This window comes from Ranitomeya variabilis, chromosome 2 (genome assembly GCF_051348905.1).
Source record: "Ranitomeya variabilis isolate aRanVar5 chromosome 2, aRanVar5.hap1, whole genome shotgun sequence".
NCBI classification, from domain to species: domain Eukaryota; kingdom Metazoa; phylum Chordata; class Amphibia; order Anura; family Dendrobatidae; genus Ranitomeya; species Ranitomeya variabilis.
Window position 1 is genome coordinate 192,185,530 of NC_135233.1, and position 23,447 is coordinate 192,208,976.

Genomic DNA, 23,447 nt, shown 5'->3' on the forward strand with positions numbered 1-23,447 from the left:
CAGTTTTGCTCAGCAGGGGGAGCGCTCATTATACTGAGCTGCAGTTGTAGTTTTTCTCAGCAGGGAGCGCTCATTACACTGAGCTGCAGTTGTAGTTTTGCTCAGCAGAGGGAGCCCTCATTACACTGAGCTGCAGTTCTAGTTTTGCTCAGCAGAGGGAGCCCTCATTATACTGAGCTGCAGTTCTAGTTTTGCTCAGCAGAGGGAGCGCTCATTACACTGAGCTGCAGTTGTAGTTTTGCTCAGCAGGGGGAGCGCTCATTACACTGAGCTGCAGTTGTAGTTTTGCTCAGCAGAGGGAGCCCTCATTACACTGAGCTGCAGTTCTAGTTTTGCTCAGCAGGGGGAGCCCTCATTACACTGAGCTGCAGTTCTAGTTTTGCTCAGCAGGGGGAGCGCTCATTACACTGAGCTGCAGTTCTAGTTTTGCTCAGCAGAGGGAGCGCTCATTACACTGAGCTGCACTTGTAGTTTTGCTCAGCAGGGGGAGGGCTCATTACACTGAGCTGCAGTTGTAGTTTTGCTCAGCAGGGGGAGCGCTCATTACACTGAGCTGCAGTTCTAGTTTTCCTCAGCAGAAGGAGCGTTCATTACACTGAGCTGCAGTTGTAGTTTTGCTCAGCAGAGGGAGCCCTCATTACACTGAGCTGCAGTTCTAGTTTTGCTCAGCAGGGGGAGCCCTCATTACACTGAGCTGCAGTTCTAGTTTTGCTCAGCAGGGGGAGCGCTCATTACACTGAGCTGCAGTTCTAGTTTTGCTCAGCAGAGGGAGCGCTCATTACACTGAGCTGCAGTTCCTGTTTTGCTCAGCAGAGGGAGCGCTCATTACACTGAGCTGCAGTTCTAGTTTTGCTCAGCAGAGGGAGCGCTCATTACACTGAGCTGCAGTTGTAGTTTTGCTCAGCAGGGGGAGCGCTCATTACACTGAGCTGCAGTTGTAGTTTTGCTCAGCAGAGGGAGCGCTCATTACACTGAGCTGCAGTTCTAGTTTTGCTCTGCAGGGGGAGCGCTCATTACACTGAGCTGCAGTTGTAGTTTTGCTCAGCAGGGGGAGCGCTCATTACATTGAGCTGCAGTTCTAGTTTTGCTCAGCAGGGGGAGCGCTCATTACACTGAGCTGCAGTTGTAGTTTTGCTCAGCAGGGGGAGCGCTCATTACACTGAGCTGCAGTTCTAGTTTTGCTCAGCAGGGGGAGCGCTCATTACACTGAGCTGCAGTTCTAGTTTTGCTCAGCAGAGGGAGAGCTCATTACACTGAGCTGCTGTTCCAGTTTTGCTCAGCAGAGGGAGCGCTCATTACACTGAGCTGCAGTTCTAGTTTTGCTCAGCAGGGGAAGCGCTCATTACACTGAGCTGCAGTTCTAGTTTTGCTCAGCAGGGGAAGCGCTCATTACACTGAGCTGCAGTTCTAGTTTAGCTCAGCAGAGGGAGAGCTCATTACACTGAGCTGCAGTTCTAGTTTTGCTCAGCAGGGGAAGCGCTCATTACACTGAGCTGCAGTTCTAGTTTAGCTCAGCAGAGGGAAAGCTCATTACACTGAGCTGCAGTTCCAGTTTTGCTCAGCAGAGGGAGCGCTCATTACACTGAGCTGCAGTTCTAATTTTGCTCAGCAGGGAAGCGCTCATTACACTGAGCTGCAGTTCTAGTTTTGCTCAGCAGAGGGAGCGCTCATTACACTGAGCTACAGTTCTAGTTTTGCTCAGCAGAGGGAGCGCTCATTACACTGAGCTGCAGTTCCTGTTTTGCTCAGCAGAGGGAGCACTTATTACAGTGAGCTTCAGTTGTAGTTAGTTTTGCTCAGCAGGGGGAGCGCTCAATACAGTGACCTGCAGTTCTAGTTTTGCTCAGCAGGGGGAGCGCTCATTATACTGAGCTGCAGTTCTAGTTTTGCTCAGCAGGGGGAGCACTCATTACAGTGAGCTGCAGTTCTAGTTTTGCTCAGCAGAGGGAGCACTCATTACGCTGAGCTGCAGTTCTAGTTTTGCTCAGCAGAGGGAGCGCTCATTACACTAAGCTGCAGTTCTAGTTTTGCTCAGCAGGAGGAGTGCTCATTATACTGAGCTGCAGTTCTAGTTTTGCTCAGCAGGGGGAGCACTCATTGCAGTGAGCTGCAGTTCTAGTTTTGCTCAGCAGAGGGAGCACTCATTACGCTGAGCTGCAGTTCTAGTTTTGCTCAGCAGGAGGAGCGCTCATTACACTGAGCTGCAGTTCTAGTTTTGCTCAGAAGGGGAGCGCTCATTACACTTCTGCAGTTCTAGTTTTGCTCAGCAGGGGGAGCGCTCATTACACTAAGCTGCAGTTCTAGTTTTGCTCAGCAGGGGGAGCGCTGATTACACTGAGCTGCAGTTGTAGTTTTGCTCAGCAGGAGGAGCGCTCATTGCACTGAGCTGCAGTTCTAGTTTTGCTCAGCAGGGGGAGCGCACATTACAGTGAGCTGCAGTTGTAGTTTTGCTCAGCAGGGGGAGCGCTCATTACACTAAGCTGCAGTTCTAGTTTTGCTCAGCAGGGGGAGCGCTAATTATACTGAGCTGCAGTTCTTGTTTTGCTCAGCAGGGGGAGCGCTCATTACACTGAGCTGCAGTTCTAGTTTTACTCAGCAGGAGGAGCGCTCATTACACTGAGCTGCAGTTCTAGTTTTGCTCAGCAGGGGGAGCGCTCATTACACTCTGCTGCAGTTCTAGTTTTGCTCAGCAGGGGGAGCGCTCATTACACTGAGTGCAGTTGTCGGCGTGCAAAAAATAAGCCCTCACCGAACCCGAGATCACGAAAAAATGGAAACGCTACTTGTATTGGAAAATGGTGCAATTGTTTTAATTTTAAGCAAAGTTTGGTTTTTTTTTTTTCACCACTTAGATATAAGAGAACCTAGACATGTTTGGTTTCTTTGAACTCGTAATGACCTGGAGAATCATAATGGCAGGTCAGTTTTAGCATTTAGTGAACATAGTAAAAAAGCCAAAGAAAAAACGTGTGGGATTGCACTTTTTTTTTGCAATTTCACCACACTTGGATTTTTTTTCCCCTTTTCCAGTACGCAATATGTTAAAACCAATGATATCTTTCAAAAGTGCAGCTTGTCCCACACAAAAAAAAGCCCTCACATGGCCATATTGACAGAAAAATAAAAAAGTTGTGGCTCTGGGAAGAAGGGGAGCAAAAAACAAAAGTGAAAATACCCCCAGTCATGAAGGAGTTAATGTTTATTAACCCCTTCATGACCCAGCCTATTTTGACCTTAAAGGGAACCCGTCACCCCCAAAATGGAAGTTGAGCTAAGCCCACCGTCATCAGGGGCTTATCTACAGCATTCTGTAATGCTGAATATAAGCCCACGATGTTACCTGAAAGAGGAGAAAAAGAGGTTATAATATACTCCCCCAGGGGCGGTCCCGCTGTGGTCCGTGGTCAAATGGGTGTCTCAGGTCCGCTCCGTCGCCTCCCATCTTCATTCCATGACGTCCTCTTCTGGTCTCCGCGCCGCGGCTTCGGCGCAGGCATACTTTGTCTGCCCTGGTGAGGGCAGAGCAAAGTACTGCAGTGTGCAGGCCCCGGGCCTCTCTGACCTAACTGCAGTACTTTGCTCTGCCCTCAACAGGGCAAAGTACGCCTGCGCCGGAGCTGCGGCGTGAAGACAAGAAGAGGACGTCATGAAATGAAGATAGGAGGCGCCGGAGCGGACCTGAGACGCCCATCGGAGCGGGACCGCCCCTGGGTGAGCATAATCTAACCTCTTTTTCTCCTCTTTCAGGTAACATCAGCGGCTTATCTACAGCATTACAGAATGCTGTAGATAAGCCCCTGATGCCGGTGAGCATACCTCACCATCACCATTTTTTTTTTAAAGCAAACTTTGGAATTTTTTTTTTCACTTAGAGAAAAGAGAACCTAGACATGTTAGGTGTCTGTGATCTCGTAATGACCTGGAGAATCATAATGGCAGGTCAGTTTTAGCATTTAGTGAACCTAGCAAAAAAGCCAAACAAAAAACAAGTGTGAGATTGCACTTTTTTTGCAATTTCATCGTACTTGGAATTTTTTTCCCGTTTTCTGTTACACGGCATGGTAAAACCAATGCTATCGTTCAAAAGTACATCTCGTCCCGCAAAAAATAAGCCCTCACATGGCCATACTGACGGAAAAATAAAAAAGTTATGGCTCTGGGAAGGAGGGGAGCGAAAAACGAAAAAGCGGAAAAAGCTTCGGGAGTGAAGGGGTTAATGTATATATGAATCTATGTATATATTTGTGTTTAAAGCATGTACAATATATATATATATATATATATATATATATATAGATAGATAGGTTAATGTCTATTAATGTATATATGAATATATAGTCTATGTATATATTTGTGTTTAAAGCATGTACTATATATATATATATATATATATATATATATATATATATATATATATATATACACATAGGTTAATGTTTCATGTATATATGAATATACTAGCTGTACTACCCGGCTTCGCCCGGGTTAATGACTGCTGTTAGCAAAATAGAATGTGTTAACAAAAATTTATTCTGCACACAAAAACCACAAAACAAATAGATAGAAATGTAATTATTAAAAGGCAAAAACTAAGCAAATAGAAGCATTTCACAACATATATTAGCTTTGTTATACTGAGAATGTCTTTGTTGCCTATATTAACCAATCAGAGCTCAGGTTAATTAACTGTAGCAAAATAGAAGCTGAGCTGTGATTGGTTGCTATTGGCAGCCTGATAAATCCCCAGCCAACAGGAAGCCCTCCCCCCTGGCAGTATATATTAGCTCACACATACACATAATAGACAGGTCATGTGACTGACAGCTGCCGTATTTCCTATATGGTACATTTGTTGCTCTTGTAGTTTGCTTATTAATCAGATTTTTATTTTTGAAGGACAATACCAGACTTGTGTGTGTTTTAGGGCGAGTTTTATGTGTCAAGTTGTGTGTGTTGAGTTGCGTGTGGCGACATGCATGTAGCGACTTTTGTGAGATGAGTTTTGTGTGGCGACATGCGTGTAGCAACATTTTGTGTGTTGAGTTGCATGTGACAGGTTAGTGTAGCAAGTTGTGTGCAGCAAGATTTGTGCATGGCGAGTTTTGCGCGTGGCGAGTTTTATGTGTGGTGCATTTTGAGTATGTGCAAGTTTTGTGTGAGGCAACTTTTGCATGTGGTGCAACTTTTGTACATGTGGCAATTTTTCTGTGTGTGCAAGTTTTGCATGAGGTGAGTTTTCCATGAGGTGAGTTTTGCACGTGTGGCGAGTTTTGCGTGAGCCTAGTTTTGCATATGGCGAGTTTTGCATGTAGCGAGTTTTGAGTGGTGACTTTTGTGTTTCGACTTTTATGTGGCGAGGTTGGTGTGTGTGTGTGGTGAAATGTGTGCTGAGGGTGGTATATGTGTTCAAGCACGTGGTAGTGTGTGGCGCATTTTGTGTTTGTGTTCATATCCCCGTGTGTGGTGAGTATCCCATGTCGGGGCCCCACCTTAGCAACTGTACGGTATATACTCTTTGTCGCCATCGCTCTCATTCTTTAAGTCCTCATTGTTCACATCTGGCAGCTGTCAATTTTCCTCCAACACTTTTCCCTTCACTTTTTCCCCATTATGTAGATAGGAGCAAAATTGTTTGGTGAATTGGAACGCGCGGGGTTAAAATTTCACCTCACAACATAGCCTATGACGCTCTCGGGGTCCAGACGTGTGACTGTGCAAAATTTTGTGGCTGTAGCTGCGACGGTACAGATGCCAATCCCGGACATACACACATACATACATACACACATTCAGCTTTATATATTAGATATACCTGTATGTAATCTCCTGTATATAGTATATACCTGTGTGTCATCTCACCTATATATAGTATATATCTGTGTGTCATCTCCTGTATATAGTATATACCTGTATGTCATCTCCTCCTATACATAGCATATACCTGTGTCATCTCCTCCTGTATATACTATATACCTGTAGGTAATCTGCTCCTGTATATAGTATATACCTGTGTGTCATCTCCTCCTGTATATAGTATATACCTGTATGTCATCTCCTCCTGTATGTAGTATGTACCTGTATGTCATCTCCTCCTCTATATAGTATATACCTGTGTGTCATCTCTCCTGTATATAGTATATATCTGTGTGTCATCTCCTCCTGTATATAGTATATACCTGTGTGTCATCTCCCCTGTAAATAGTATATACCTGTGTGTCATCTCCTGTATATAGTATATAGCTGTATGCCATCTCCTCCTGTATTAGCCCTCGTTCACACGTTATTTGGTCAGTATTTTTACCTCAGTATTTGTAAGCTAAAATGGCAGCCTGATAAATCCCCAGCCAACAGTAAGCCCACCCCCTGGCAGTATATATTAGCTCACACATACACATAATAGACTGGTCATGTGACTGACAGCTGCCGGATTCCTATATGGTACATTTGTTGCTCTTGTAGTTTGTCTGCTTATTAATCAGATTTTTATTTTTGAAGGATACCAGACTTGTGTGTGTTTTAGGGCGAGTTTCGTGTGTCAAGTTGTGTGTGTTGAGTTGCGTGTGGCGACATGCATGTAGGGACTTTTGTGAGATGAGTTTTGTGTGGCGACATGCGTGTAGCAACTTTTTGTGTGTCGAGTTGCATGTGACAGGTTAGTGTAGCAAGTTGTGTGCAGCAAGTTTTGCGCATGGCGAGTTTTGCGCGTGGCGAGTTTTATGTGTGGTGCCTTTTGAGTATGTGCAAGTTTTGTGTGAGGCAACTTTTGCATGTGTTGCAACTTTTGTGCATGTGGCAATTTTTCTGCGTGTGGCAATTTTTCTGCGTGTGCAAGTTTTGCGTGTGGCGAGTTTTGCACGTGTGGCGAGTTTTGCATGTGGAGAGTTTTGCGCGTGGCGAGTTTTGAGCGGCGACTTTTGTGTTTCTACTTTTATGTGGCGAGGTTGGTGTATGTGTGGTGAAATGTGCACTGAGGGTGGTATATGTGTTCGAGCACGTGGTAGTGTGTGGCGCATTTTGTGTGTGTGTTCATATCCCCGTGGTGGTGTGATTATCCCATGTTGGGGCCCCACCTTAGCAACTGTACAGTATATACTCTTTGGTGCCATCGCTGTCATTCTTTAAGTCCCCCTTGTTCACATCTGGCAGCTGTTAATTTGCCTCCAACACTTTTCCTTTCATTTTTTCCCCATTATGTAGATAGGGGCAAAATTGTTTGGTGACTTGGAAAGCGCGGGGTTAAAATTTCACCTCACAATATAGCTTTGACGCTCTCAGGGTCCAGACGTGTGACTGTGCAAAATTTTGTGCCTGTAGCTGCGACGCCTCCAACACTTTTCCTTTCACTTTTTCCCCATTATGTAGATAGGGGCAAAATTGTTTGGTGAATTGGAAAGCGCGGGGTTAAAATTTCACCTCACAACATAGCCTATGACGCTCTCGGGGTCCAGACGTGTGACTGTGCAAAATTTTGTGGCTGTAGCTGCTACGGTTCAGATGCCAATCCCGGACATACATACATACATACATACATACACACACACACACATTCAGCTTTATATATTAGATAGTCTATGTATATATGTGTGTTTAAAGCATGTACAATATATATACAGTACATGCTTTAAACACCTATATACATAGACTATATATTTATACATACATTAATAAACATTAACCCCCTCATGAACCCTATTAATTTATATATACACATTCTGTACATTTCCAGTCAGACACAATTCTCCATTTTATTGTGGCTCTTCAGTTGCCTCATATGCTAAACTGTTCTATCACATGAGGTCGCATAAGCTCCTATAACTTCTTATGGGAGAGGGGGAAATAAGTATGTTAGATATGGTCTTCTCTGAAGGGCTCTGGCCTCCATTTTGTTGAAGCCATCCAATCCTGACCGGGGGTGTGGCTTCATTTGGGCGGGCAGAGCTGCAAGCAGATCGCTGTGTCTGTCTGTGTGGCCATTTTGAGAGACGTTGTGGTAGAGAGAGGATCTGAGATTTTATGTCTGAGGGCGAAATGTGATTAGAAGTAGAGAGAGGGGATGAATAACTGCTAGACCACAAAGAACAGTGAGAAAAGCAGTGCACACCGAATAATATGGCAGACCACACTGAGTATGACAGGAAACTAGTGTTCTGTGTAATGGAGGTTATGGAGCACATTTCTGAGGGAGAATAGTGGCTAGAAGGAGGGAGGATGAAGTGAAAACAATACATACCTGGAAAAGCAGCTATAGTATATAGAAACTGACAGGAAATGTAGCTATCCTTGTAATGGAGGACAGGGAGCACTTGTCTGGGGGAAGTGTGTGATGAGATGCAGAAATAAGGAGAACTAAAAGATAAAGCCAAGTGAAGCCAGGCTATCTTACACACTGTATGGTGGGAGGGTAAACTACAGATACAGGAGGACGAGGAGCTCGACTGAGGGAGGAATGAAAACGGAGGAATAACTGATACAAACCAAGGGAAAGCCCAGAGCTGCCAGTATACGCTATATGCAGCGTGAGGGGAGATGGCTGCAGATAGCAGCAGTGTGTAATGCAGGATGATGGAAGTGGGGACACGAACATAACATTTGAAAACTTTTTTTTTTTTTCTTTATAGAAAGTGCAAAGCTGTTAATTTTTATAAAAACAACTTCATATGACATCAAGCTTCAAAATCTTACATGTGGCAATGTGGGTGACAAAATGAATTCTTATGTCTTGTGTCCTTCCTAAGGCAGAACTCATCTAACCCTGCCTATAAAAATAGTAAAAAAGTTTTTTTCCTAATCTGAAATTAATTCTGAGGTTGTATTATCAAATATTCTGGTTACTTGGTGGTTTTAGATTAATGTATGATACTAGGATTGCGAATATGGAGAAAAAAAATTGACAAAATATTGCAAAAAATATCAACCTCTTGAAGGAACATATTCAGTAATTTTATTTTATCGTACATCAGTAATTAAATGACATTTTTAGAACTTGAGGCTATTTTCTTTCCCCCAGTTATGATGTTTAGAAATTGCTTACATTGTTTTAAAATTATTATGGCCTTTGGGACAATTTTAATTTTTTTCACCCGCAGTTCAAGAACCAAAACTAATCACACTCGCCATATAAGTGTTAGTTTTCTTTTCACCACAGGATGAGCTATATTTTTTTTAGTGCTGCTATGTTGGAAAACCTTTATTTCATGGTATTCCCACATTTATGTTGTCAGTTATCCAAACAGTCGGATTTTCAAATTTTGGGACAACTGTAAGGCTTCTTTCACACTTCCGTCAGCTGGCGGCCGTCAGATTGCGTCATTGTGACGTATCGACGGATGTCTTAAAAATAGTGTAAAACAGATGTGACGCATCCAGGTTTTTGACGGATGCGTTGAATTAGGCGCTGACTAGAAAATCCTTCTAGGCATGCTCAGAATAAAAAAACGCGATGCGTCGCTAGATTCCAGTTTTTGACCGTCAGCGACGGATCCTGCGCCCATAGGCTTCCATTATAGCCAACGACGGACAGCGCAGGACCCGTCGCTGACCGATTTTCCAACGTGCAGAAAAAACGTTCCTCTGAACATTTTCTCCGCCCGATGGACAGCAATTTTTCGACGGTTCCAGTGCACGACGGATGAATTGGATGGCCATCCGTCGCTAATATAAGTCTATGGGAAAAAACAGGATCCTGCAGAACAATTTGCAGGATCCTGTTCTTTCAAAAAAACGACGGATTTCGACGGAAGCTAAATGACGGAAGTGTGAAAGAGGCCTAACTTGTGGGAATACTCCTGTAACACAAGGATGGTCCCGTTTTCGGGTACACAATTTCTTGCTTACATTCTTTAAATTTTTGTTAGAATTCATGGGAAAAACAGCAGGTGTAACTAAACGTCTGCAAAACTGTTTTAATGTTTATACTTTCTATTGACTGTACATTGCTTCTGTCTGTTTGAGCTGTGTACTTTTTTTTTTTGAGGGATCGGTGGAGATCTCAGGATTCTGCCCCCAACCAACGTGCTTACAATTAAAGCAACAATTTAGTTGTATATTTATGGGTATCATGTGAGAAAAATGGTGTGGAAAACCCACATGCATTAGAAAATTATTTTAACCCCTTCATGACCTTGGAATTTTCCGTTTTTCCGTGTTCGTTTTTCGCTCCCCTCATTCCCAGAGCCATACCTGTTTTATTTTTCCATCAATATGGCCATGTGAGGGCTTATTTTTTGCGGGATGAGTTGTACTTTTGAACAACATCATTGGTTTTAGCATGTCATGTACTATAAAACAGGAAAAAAAATCCAAGTGCTGTGAAATTGCAAAAAAAAGTGCAATCCCACACTTGTTTTTTGTTTGGCTTTTTTACTAGGTTCACTAAATGCTAAAACTGACCTGTTGTTATGATTCTTCAGGTCATTACGAGTTCATAGACACCAAACATGATTAGGTTACGTGTTATCCAAGTGGTGAAAAAATATTCCAAACTTTGCTAAAAAAACCCCCAACAATTTGCGCCATTTTCCGATACCCGTAGCGTCTCCATTTTTCGTGATCTGGGGTTGGTTGAGGGCTTATTTTTTGTGTTCCATGCTGATGTTTTTATTGATACCACGTTTGTGCAGATATGTTCTTTTGAACGCCCGTTATTGCATTTTAATGCAATGTCACGGCGACCAAAAAAACGTAATTCTGGCATTTCAAATTTTTTCTCGCTACGCCGTTTAGCGATCAGGTTAATGCTTTTTTTTATTGATAGATCGGGCGATTCTGAACACAGCGATACCAAATATGTGTAGGTTTGATTTATTGTTTTATTTTGAATGGGGCGAAAGGGGGGTGATTTAAACTCTTTTCACATTTTTTTCACTTTTTTTTTTTTAACTTTTGCCATGCTTCAATTGCCTCCATGGGAGGCTAGAAGCTGGCACAACGCGATCGGCTCTGCTACATAGCAGCAATCTGATGATCGCTGCTATGTAGCTGAATTGCAGGATTCGTATGAGCGCCGACCACAGGGTGGCGCTCACAGCAGGCCGGCATCAGTAACCATAGAGGTCTCAAGGACCTCTATGGTTACAATGCAGAAGCATCGCTGACGCCCGATCATGTGACGGGGTCGGCGATGCGCGCATCTCCGGTCGCGCGGCCGGAAGCGGTAGTTAAATGCCGCTGTCTGCATTTGACAGCGGCATTTAACTAGTTAATAGCGGTGGGTGAATCGCGATTTCACCTGCCGCCATGGCGGGCTCATATCAGCTGTTCAAAACAGCTGACATGTCCCGGCTTTGATGCGGGCTCACCGCCGGAGCCCGCATCAAAGCGGGGCTTCTGACCTCGGACGTACTATCCCGTCCGAGGTCGGGTCATTCCATGTCAAGTGAACCAATGATTTTTACCACTATATTTTTAATTCTTTTGATATTTTGTTATTTGGTAATAGTGTGTCAGAGAATGCAAAATGTGAAGGAAAAAAAATTCTAGATATTTTTTTTTTATTTTTTATTGATTTTCAAAGTTCAGAAAAAGTGTGAATTTCGGTGTTGCCTGCCTTTACATTTCTCCCCATAACTCAGGCTAGAAAAGAGATAGAGAAACAAAATAAACACCATTCTACTCAGAACAGTACAGGCTTTCACCAGATATGTCACAAGAGTATCTTTAATAATATTTTACCTATGCGAACACAAGCGCAAAACTTTAAAACGCATTTCCGAAAAAAACGTTTAATTTAAAAATTTCAAAAACTGCAAATGTGCCTGTTATGCTGCTAGCCACTTCTGCACCAAAATACAAGCTGGGATCGTGATGGGATCATATTTTAAAAAATAAAACTATTACAGTGTCGGTTCAAAAATCTTGATTTCAGGTCTGTTTAGCCTGTGGTCTAACAGTGTGGGGTCTAGATTTACCAAATAATCCATGATTGCTAGATATTATTGTATTATTTTATTATGTTACCACTTAGAAGCAGGAGAGGACAGAGGAGAAGCTTTGTTAGGGCTGAGGATGACCAGGGGTAGACTGTGACTGCAGAGCAGAAGACAGGCCGGCAGCTCCAGCCTCCAGAGGCCGTATTCACACCAAATCTTAACACCCAGGCAACTCCTCAAATGGAGGGAGAAAAATACTCTTAACATCCAGTTCATGTATTGTACAAACCAGGACTACGAAGAGGAGGAGAGTTTGTTATAACCTCGGTTGCAGGAACCAGAACCCATCACAGGGACTCAGCAATACCGGACTGTCATCCCATGTAGTGGAAATAAAGACAGTGACGTCCATGAGGTGGTAGAAGGCGGCACAAGATCGGCAATGGATGACACAACTGGCTATGTGACCTGTGAATATGATCAGCGCTGACGGCTACTGGACTCTCCAAAGATTGTGAAAATGAAGACGTAGAAAGGACTTTTCTGCACCTTCTGGTCCAGCGCCGTTCTTTGTGTATCCAAGAAAATCAGACATTGTAAAAGTGAACAAAAAACAGATATAACTCAGGTGGAGCCGAGAACCATGACAGCCGCACATACTCTGACACAGAAGGAAACGGCCATTGCTAGTGAGTAGTGATGGGCAGTCCGGCTCTTTTTGGTGATCCGGCTCTCATGGCTCCGCTCACCAAAAAGAGCCGGCTCTTTTAGCTCACGAACCGGCTCTTTTTGGATCCTAAATGGATCCGTATTGAATACCTGTTCAGGCGTCCGAAACTCCGCCCACCTACCGAGGAAACTCCGCCCACTCCTTAAAGCCAATTAAATTGAAGAGTGGGCGGGGTTTTGCTCAGGTGGGCGGAGTTACACATGCCGAAGCCCGGGATTTTACGCCCAGTGAGAGCCATTCAGGAATTTTAGTGGCTCTCACTGGTGTGCCGGCTCCCGTCGTTCACAGCAGGGAGCCGGCTCTTTGTGTCGGCTCGTTCGTGAACGACACATCACTACTAGTGAGCGCTTATGGGCAAGATGACATTTCACCCACTAGAAGGGACACATTGATGATAACAGGCCAGTGTAAAAACTTACTATTAATTGTTTGATTAGTTTATATTTTATAGTACGAGGATTTAACTCCTGGACTATTCTTCTTAAACACCTCATAAATGACATGTTTAGTGATATAGTAGAAAAAAAATTGTTCCATGTATAAATAGGTGGTAAAAATATTGGCTCTTTTAATCTGGTTTTTAACATATTAGGATCAGACTGTATTTAGAAAACCACACGAGGATATGATCACGTTTTTTCTTTTGGCTTGTTCAATGCATTCAGGTTGAAAATGCTGAGCAAGTTGTGTTATGATGATTAAGATGTATTTATTCTGGCACTTCGGTAGTTGTTTTTTGCGTTTCTTTATTGTTACATATAAATGCTGAATGATTCAAGGCTCAAAAAAATACAAACTTGATAGGTCCCAAGTTGAATCCCTGTACAAATATAAACAAGGACACAAGTAAGGCTACGTTCACATTTGCGGTCAGCGCCGCAGCGTCGGGCGCCGCAGCGGCGCCGCATGTGTCATGCGCCCCTATATTTAACATGGGGGCGCATGGACATGCGTTGTGCTGCGTTTTGCGCCGCATGGCCGCAAGCGTTGGACGCAAGAAACGCTTCAAGTTGCATTTTTTTTGCGTCCAACTTTCGGTCAAAAAGGACGCATGCGGCGCAAAACGCAGCGTTTTAGCGTGAGTTTTGCCGCGTTTTTGTTTGCGTTGTGCGCTGCGGCGCCGACGCTGCGGCGCACAACGCAAATATGAACGTAGCCTAACACACATGCATGTTTTCACAATTTTAAAACATACATTTTTTTCAGAATTGCGCATCAAAATGTTTAATTTGATTTCACCAAAACAAAATATAAAGAAACATAGTCTTGTGACATATCAAATGAAAGCCGGTACCGTTCTGAGAAAAATGATGCCTCTCCCACCTCTTTATCTTAATTCTAGCCCGAGATATGATAAAAAATGTAAAGCCATACCAGGCCAAAATCTGCGCTTTTTTAAAACTTTAAAAATCTGTAAAAAATTAACTGATGAAGAAAAAAATTCTAAACTTTTAATTTGTAATTAACTAAAGTTGTACTTCATAAACACAAAAAATAAAAAAAATCTAAAGACGTCAGGTAAAAAAAATATTCATATTTGGATCACTTGATATGGAATGACCCGGTCAGAAAGGGGTTAAAAGATTTATTTTATTGAAAATCTTTAAAATTACATGATAGTCAGCCAAAGGTTGGCATCAACACCCAGCACAGGTAAATTACACTGGTCTACAAAAAAAAAATAAAAAATTCTGGCATGGACTTTAAAGGGAACCTTTCACCTGAATTTGGCGGGACCAGTTTTGGGTCATATGGGCGGGGTTTTCGGGTGTTTGATTCACCCCTTCCTTACCCGCTGGCTGCATGCTGGCCGCAATATTGGATTGAAGTTCATTCTCTGTCCTCCGGAGTACACGCCTGCGCAAGGCAATATTGCGGCCAGCATGCAGCCAGCGGGTAAGGAAAGGGTGAATCAAACACCCGAAAACCCCGCCCATATGACCCAAAACTGGTCCCGCCAAATTCAGGTGACAGGTTCCCTTTAAGAACAGTTTTAGACTAAATTGAGGGTGCTGAATTCAAATCTGATCTTATAATTTCTCTATCACATCATGTTTTTGCGCTACAGGTATATAGCCAATTTTCAAGAATTCCATGATAAATATAAGTAGTGTATGAAAAGTGCCAGTTTATATGGTTCACTAAGGTAAATTTAGTTTTCATTTAGTCTCACAATAAATGTGAGAATATCTTTGTTTTCTTTGAACACGCATAATTCCCATTTGTTATGATAACACCCTTGTTTTCTGTGCTACTGGGACAGTAGAGCCGGAGCGGAGCGTTGGGTGAAAACTGAATGGCCTCAGCGACAGAGTTTGGCATCCGGCGATAAGAATGTCATCCATGATCCTCTAGTGCAGAGGTGTCAAACTGCATTCCTCGAGGGCCGCCAACAGGTCATGTTTTCAGGATTTCCTTAGCATTCCACAAGGTGCTGGAATCATTCTGTGCAGGTGATTAAATTATCACCTGTGCAATACAAAGAAATCCTGAAAACATGACCTGTTGGCGGCCCTCAAGGAATGCAGTTTGACACCTCTGCTCTAGTGGATAGGAAGGACATTGTCTTTCCTCCCTTACACAAAAAACTTGGATTAACCCAGAAGCTGTACATCACAGATCAGCCAAGAAAAGAAAGTTCAAATAACTGCCATTTGTCATTCATCTGTGTGCCATATATATGTGTTTTTATATTTTGTAGTTTAATTCTGTAAGTATATTTTATTTGCTGTACATAGACTTTGTAATCTTTGTTATTCCTTGATTAAAAATATACAATATAGTATCGAAAATCATGTGTTTTTATCATAAAACATTAGATAGGAGTAATTTTCATAAAAAATTGAAAATATCTCTAAATCATGATGTGATAGCCCAAAACGGAGTTCATATTCGTAATCAGCAGCCAAAATTGACTTAAAATATGTTTTAAAACCTTTTGCCAGAAAAATTACGTTGACCAGAGTTATCAGCACTCATATGCAAACATCGTTTTTAGAGTAGTAGAATCAATCCAGAAACAGGTCATTATATAAAATAATCAAAAGATATAATTAAAAAGAATAAAAATAAGTGACACTATTTTTAATCCCAGGTCAAGCATCAAAGTCAAAGGTGTACAATAAATAATATACATATAATTAGTACCAACAATGTTCTGTATAAATCATAAATCGTATATTATATGAAGGATTCATGGTATAAGACAACATATAAAGGCACAGGATATGCATAGACCTATATTAGGTACATAGTAAATCATATTACCTAAGCTGGATTGTGATGCCAAGATCCCCTATACACGTACGCACGTTTTGACGCCAAAGCCTTCTTCGTCAGAATCCTGCTCTTCGTGTTCTGAATTAGGTGTATCTTGAAGTTTCTCTAGAGGTGATGGGACAGGTATTTCTGGACCGTGAGATACAGGGCGAGTCACTGAGGGCATTTTCGGGTACAAAATTAATCTTTATTTTTATATAGTGCTAACATATTTCCTGCGCTTTACATACATCATCATGGCTGTCCCCGATGGGGCTCACCATCTAAATTCCGTATCGGTATGTTTTTGGAATGTGGGAGGAAACTGGAGAACCCGGAGGAAACCCACACAAACACGGGGAGAATATACGATCAAGATGTTGTCCTTAGTGGGATTTGAACCCTGGACTCCAGAGCTAACCACTAAGCCACCGTGCTGCCCCTAATTTCCTTCTCACTTTCAAGATTAAATCCCTCAACATTGCGTTGCACGTACAAAAGTAACAGTCATCACTATAATTTCGCAGTTCCCTCCAGATCATAGGCACGCCAAAACGGAAGCTTTCCTTCTCTTTAGACCACTGTTGTAGTTCTTCTACACAAACAGAACACACTGCATGTGGAGCCCACAACTTGTCCTGATCACCTAGTTTTACACCAAAGTACACAATACACTTTTCTAACGAAGTCCGTAATGTTTCTGCATTGTTTCTTCACTACAAAACAAACGCAAATGTAGCAAAAGATGTTGGGTGAATTACGACACCGTCCTGCAGCCATTTCAGTCACGTTGTTAGAAAAAGAAGCTTAATCCACCGCAGCCACTAAATACTGAAAGGAATTGTGGTGAGCACACCACTACACTCTAATGAACTCTGTAAAAGAAAATCTGCCTTTGCTCCCCATAGCAACCAATAACAGCGCAGCTTTCAGCTTTTACACTGCTGAGGTAAAATAAAAGCTGTGCTCTGATTGGTTGCTATAGACGCCACAACGATATTATAAACTGTGACTAAACAAAATATTTACAGCCCAAAACAACCAATCACAGCACAGCTTCAATTTGTTATACTGCTGCGGTAAAATGAAAAATTATCCTATGATTGGATGTTATGGACACCACCACTGTCTTTGGGTTAAGAAAATCTCTGCCCTCAGCTGCCAATTGCAGCACAGCAGCCATTCATTTTTTACGCAATCTAATGACATAAAAATCATCTACCGAAGGTCACGTAAAGGGGTCAAAGTATGGTGCAAGAGAAAGCCTATGGAGTCAATGTTTGTGAAAACACTGATGATTTTTTCCATGTTTTACCGAGTTCAGTGATTGAAAGTACGATATATAAAAATTGCCTCGCTTTTCAATCAATTTTACCTTTGCAGACCTGTGTTTTTCAACTTGGAATTTTTGTTCCCTAAAAACGGTCAAGCCACACAAAATAATAAATAACATTTACCTCATATCTGCTCTATGTCAACATCATTTTTAACCCCTTCACGACATACACTAGTGCTGCTCATGTCGTGTCTCCCACTTTGATGTGGGCTCCGACGCTGAGCCCACATCCATCCCGGCCCATATTAGCTGTTCAAAACAGCTGACATGGGCCTCCAACAGTCGCGGGTGGATTCGCGATGCACCCTCGGCTGTTAACTAGTTAAATGCCGCTGTCAATCTGTGACAGTGGCATTTAACGCCCTCTTCCTGCAAGCGTGCCAGAAATCCCACCCATCGGTGACCCCGATCGGGTTATTGCAGCGTCTAGTCTCCCATGGAGAATATTGAAGCATGCTAAAAGTAAAAGTATATATATAAAAAAAATGGAAGTTCAAATCACCACCCTTTCGCCCCATTCAAAATAAAACAATAAAAAATTCAAACATACACATATTTGGTATCACCGTGTTCAGAATCACCTAATCTATCAAGCTATAAAAATAATCCGATCAGTAAACTGATCAGAATACTGGCTGCTGGTACTCCACATCTACGTCAGTGTTGTACTCACGAGCATAGTTGTGGAGTACACAGCAAGCCTTAATCACAGCGTCAACGGTGTCTGTGTCCAACTGGATGGCAGTGTGAAAGATCCTCCACTGACTAGTCATGATCCCAAAGGTGCATTCCACATATCTTCGTGCACAACTCAGCCTATAATTAAAAATCCTTCGCCGGGCATTCAGTCCCCTTCGTGGGTATGGGCGCAGCAGGGTTGTCGTTAAGGGAAACGCCTCATCCGATACCATCACAAAGGGTACTGGATGTGTGGAACCCGGCAAAGGTCTTGGGGCTGGGAGCGTTCCGCCATCTTGAAGAATTTGCATCCCAATCTGTGAAGTTTGCAACACCCGAGAATCCCCAGTACTACCATAGGCACCAACGTCAATGGCAACAAATTTATAATGGGCATCAGCCACCGCCATCAGGACCACAGAAAAATACTTATAATTAAAGAAGTGTGATCCTGATCGTGGTGGCTGCTGAACCCTTACATGTTTACCATCGACTGCACCTATGCAGTTTGGGGAAATTGGCCACAGACTGAAAGCCTGCTGCAACCTGCAGCCAAGTCTCCTCTGTTGGGGAAGGCATCACCATGGGCTGCAACTTCTGCCAGATGACGGTACATGTACACCTCACAATTTTAGAGATGGTGGATTTACCAACTCTAAATTGGAGGTGCAGGGATGTACACTGTTCCAAATTATTATGCAAATGTCATTTTTCTCAGATTTTCCTAAATGGTCGGTGCAAATGACAGTCAGTCTAATAAAAGTCATCACCCGTTAGAGTATACATCAAATTTTATTGAAGAAACCTCCCAATGATAACAGTATAATCTCCAAAATGAATAAAAACTCAAAATGCACTGTTCCAAATTATTAGGCACAGTAGTATTTCTAAACATTTGATATGTTTTAAAGAACTGAAAATGCTCATTTGTGGAATTTGCAGCATTAGGAGGTCACATTCACTGAACAAAAAAGCTATTTAACTCGAAAACATCCTAGCAGGCCAAGTTACATGTTAACATAGGAGCCTGTTGTGAAATTGGATTCTGGGCTCCCCCGGTGGCCACTGGTGGAATTGAACTTGTGTGCATCATCCCCTCTGTTCACCTGCTCCCATCAGGATGTGGGAGTCGCTATATAACCTTGCTCCTCTGTCAGTTTCATGCCGGTCAACAATGTAATCAGAAGCCTTTCTGTGCATGTTCCTGCTACCAGACAACTCTCAGCTAAGTTGGACTTTTGTCCTTGTTTGTTTTTGCTTTTTGTTCCAGTTCACAGCTGCTGTTTCGTTACTGTGTCTGGAAAGCTCTTGTGATCGGAAATTGCCACTCTGGTGTTATGAGTTAATGCTAGAGTCTTAAAGTAATTTCTGGATGGTGTTTTGATAGGGTTTTCAGCTGACCATGAAAGTGCCCTTTCTGTCTTTCTGCTATCTAGTAAGCGGACCTCGATTTTGCTAAACCTATTTTCATACTACGTTTGTCATTTCGTCTTAAATCACCGCCAATATATGTGGGGGCCTCTGTCTGCCTTTTGGGGAAATTTCTCTAGAGGTGAGCCAGGACTGTATTTTCCTCTGCCAGGATTAGTTAGTTCTCCGGCTGGCGCTGGGCATCTAGGGATAAAAAAAAACGTAGGCATGCTACCCGGCTACTTCTAGTTGTGCGGCAGGTTTTAGTTCATGGTCAGTATAGTTTCCATCTTCCAAGAGCTAGTTCTCATATATGCTGGGCTATGTTCTCTCGCCATTGAGAATCATGACAGTTTGACCGGCCCAAAAAGGGTTAAATTACTGCTGAGAAAGGAGAGAAAAAAGAAGTCTGCTACAATTTTTTTTTTTTTTTCCCTCTAGTTCTGAGTGTGCTCATAATTGAATCACTTGCTAGTCTGCCTATACTGCAGCCTCCCTCTCTTTCTCTCCTTCTAATCCTTGAATGGCTCTGTGTTCACCTGTTTGAAATGGATCTTCAGAGTGTAGCTACAGGTTTGAATAATCTTGCCACGAAAGTACAAAATTTGCAAGATTTTGTTGTTTATGCACCTATGTCTGAGCCTAGAATTCCTTTGCCCGAATTCTTCTCAGGGAATAGATCTCACTTTCAAAATTTTAAAAATAATTGCAAATTGTTTTTGTCCCTGAGGTCTCGCTCTGCCGGAGACCCTGCACAGCAGGTCAGGATTGTAATTTCCTTGCTCCGGGGCGACCCTCAAGACTGGGCTTTTGCATTGGCACCAGGGGATCCTGCGTTGCTCAATGTGGATGCGTTTTTTCTGGCCTTGGGGTTGCTTTATGAGGAACCTCATTTAGAGCTCCAGGCGGAAAAGGCCTTGATGTCCCTATCTCAGGGGCAAGATGAAGCTGAAATATACTGCCAAAAATTCCGCAAATGGTCTGTGCTTACTCAGTGGAATGAGTGCGCCCTGGCGGCGATTTTCAGAGAAGGTCTCTCTGATGCCATTAAGGATGTTATGGTGGGGTTCCCTGTGCCTGCGGGTCTGAATGAGTCCATGACGATGGCTATTCAGATCGATAGGCGTCTGCGGGAGCGCAAACCTGTGCACCATTTGGCGGTGTCTACTGAGAAAACGCCAGAAAATATGCAATGTGATAGAATTCTGTCCAGAAGCGAGCGGCAGAATTTTAGACGAAAAAATGGGTTGTGCTTCTATTGTGGTGATTCAACTCATGTTATATCAGCATGCTCTAAGCGTACTAAGAAGCCTGACAAGTCTGTTTCAATTAGCACTTTACAGTCTAAGTTTATTCTATCTGTGACCCTGATTTGTTCTTTATCATCTATTACCGCGGACGCCTATGTCGACTCTGGCGCCGCTTTGAGTCTTATGGATTGGTCCTTTGCCAAACGCTGTGGGTATGATTTGGAGCCATTGGAGGCTCCGATACCTCTGAAAGGGATTGACTCCACCCCATTGGCTAGTAATAAACCACAATACTGGACACAAGTGACTATGCGTGTTAATCCGGATCACCAGGAGATTATTGCCATGGCTGCAATCTCATAACCCAGTCCTCGACCGGAAAGCTATGTCTGTGTTAAGCTGGGGATGTAAAGGGACTCATGGGGACGTACCTTTGGTTTCCATTTCATCATCTATTCCCTCTGAGATTCCTGAATTCTTGTCTGACTTTCGTGACGTTTTTGAAGAACCCAAGCTTGGTTCACTACCTCCGCACCGGGAGTGCGATTGTGCCATAGACTTGATTCCGGGTAGTAAATACCCTAAGGGTCGTTTATTTAATCTGTCTGTGCCTGAACACGCTGCTATGCGAGAATATATAAAGGAGTCCTTGGAAAAGGGACATATTCGTCCTTCGTCATCTCCCTTAGGAGCCGGTTTTTTCTTTGTGTCTAAGAAAGACGGCTCTTTGAGGCCGTGTATTGATTATCGACTTTTGAATAAAATCACGGTTAAATATCAATATCCGTTACCACTGCTTACTGATTTGTTTGCTCGTATAAAGGGGGCCAAGTGGTTCTCTAAGATTGATCTCCGTGGGGCGTATAATTTGGTGCGAATCAAGCAAGGGGATGAGTGGAAAACCGCATTTAATACGCCCGAGGGCCATTTTGAGTATTTGGTGATGCCTTTTGGTCTTTCAAATGCCCCTTCAGTCTTCCAGTCCTTTATGCATGACATTTTCCGCGATTATTTGGATAAATTTATGATTGTGTATCTGGATGATATTCTGATTTTTTCGGATGACTGGGACTCTCATGTCCAGCAGGTCAGGAGGGTTTTTCAGGTTTTGCGGTCTAATTCCTTGTGTGTGAAGGGTTCTAAATGCGTTTTTGGGGTTCAAAAGATTTCCTTCTTGGGATACATTTTTTCCCCCTCTTCCATCGAGATGGATCCTGTCAAGGTTCAGGCTATTTGTGATTGGACGCAACCCTCTTCTCTTAAGAGTCTGCAGAAATTTTTGGGCTTTGCTAACTTTTATCGCCGATTTATTGCTGGTTTTTCTGATGTTGTTAAACCATTGACTGATTTGACTAAGAAGGGTGCTGATGTTGCTGATTGGTCCCCTGATGCTGTGGAGGCCTTTCGGGAGCTTAAGCGCCGCTTTTCTTCCGCCCCAGTGTTACGTCAGCCTGATGTTGCTCTTCCTTTTCAGGTTGAGGTCGACGCTTCTGAAATCGGAGCTGGGGCGGTGTTGTCGCAGAGAAGTTCCGACTGCTCCGTGATGAGACCTTGTGCTTTTTTTTCCCGTAAATTTTCGCCCGCCGAGCGGAATTATGATATTGGGAATCGGGAGCTTTTGGCCATGAAGTGGGCTTTTGAGGAGTGGCATCACTGGCTTGAGGGGGCCAGACATCAGGTGGTGGTATTGACTGACCACAAAAATTTAATTTACCTTGAGTCTGCCAGGCGCCTGAATCCTAGACAGGCGCGCTGGTCGTTGTTTTTCTCTCGGTTTAATTTTGTGGTGTCATACCTACCGGGTTCTAAGAATGTTAAGGCGGATGCCCTTTCTAGGAGTTTTGAGCCTGACTCCCCTGGTAATTCTGAGCCCACAGGTATCCTTAAGGATGGAGTGATATTGTCTGCCGTTTCTCCAGACCTGCGGCGGGCCTTGCAGGAGTTTCAGGCGGATAGACCTGATCGTTGCCCACCTGGTAGACTGTTTGTTCCTGATGATTGGACCAGTAGAGTCATCTCTGAGGTTCATTCTTCTGCGTTGGCAGGTCATCCTGGAATTTTTGGTACCAGGGATTTGGTGGCAAGGTCCTTCTGGTGGCCTTCCCTGTCACGAGATGTGCGAGGCTTTGTGCAGTCTTGTGACGTTTGTGCTCGGGCCAAGCCTTGTTGTTCTCGGGCTAGTGGATTGTTGTTACCCTTGCCTATCCCGAAGAGACCTTGGACGCACATCTCGATGGATTTTATTTCGGATCTGCCTGTTTCTCAGAAGATGTCTGTCATCTGGGTGGTGTGTGACCGTTTCTCTAAGATGGTCCATCTGGTTCCCTTGCCTAAGTTGCCTTCTTCCGAGTTGGTTCCTCTGTTTTTTCAAAATGTTGTTCGTTTGCATGGTATTCCGGAGAATATCGTTTCTGACAGAGGGACCCAATTTGTGTCTAGATTTTGGCGGGCATTCTGTGCTAGGATGGGCATAGATTTGTCTTTTTCGTCTGCTTTCCATCCTCAGACTAATGGCCAGACCGAGCGGACTAATCAGACCTTGGAGACATATTTGAGGTGTTTTGTGTCTGCGGATCAGGATGATTGGGTTGCTTTTTTGCCTTTGGCGGAGTTCGCCCTCAATAATCGGGCCAGCTCTGCCACCTTGGTGTCCCCGTTTTTCTGTAATTCGGGGTTTCATCCTCGATTTTCCTCCGGTCAAGTGGAATCTTCGGATTGTCCTGGAGTGGATGCTGTGGTGGAGAGGTTGCATCAGATTTGGGGGCAGGTGGTGGACAATTTGAAGTTGTCCCAGGAGAAGACTCAGCTTTTTGCCAACCGCCGTCGTCGTGTTGGTCCTCGGCTCTGTGTTGGGGACTTGGTGTGGTTGTCTTCTCGTTTTGTCCCTATGAGGGTCTCTTCTCCTAAGTTTAAGCCTC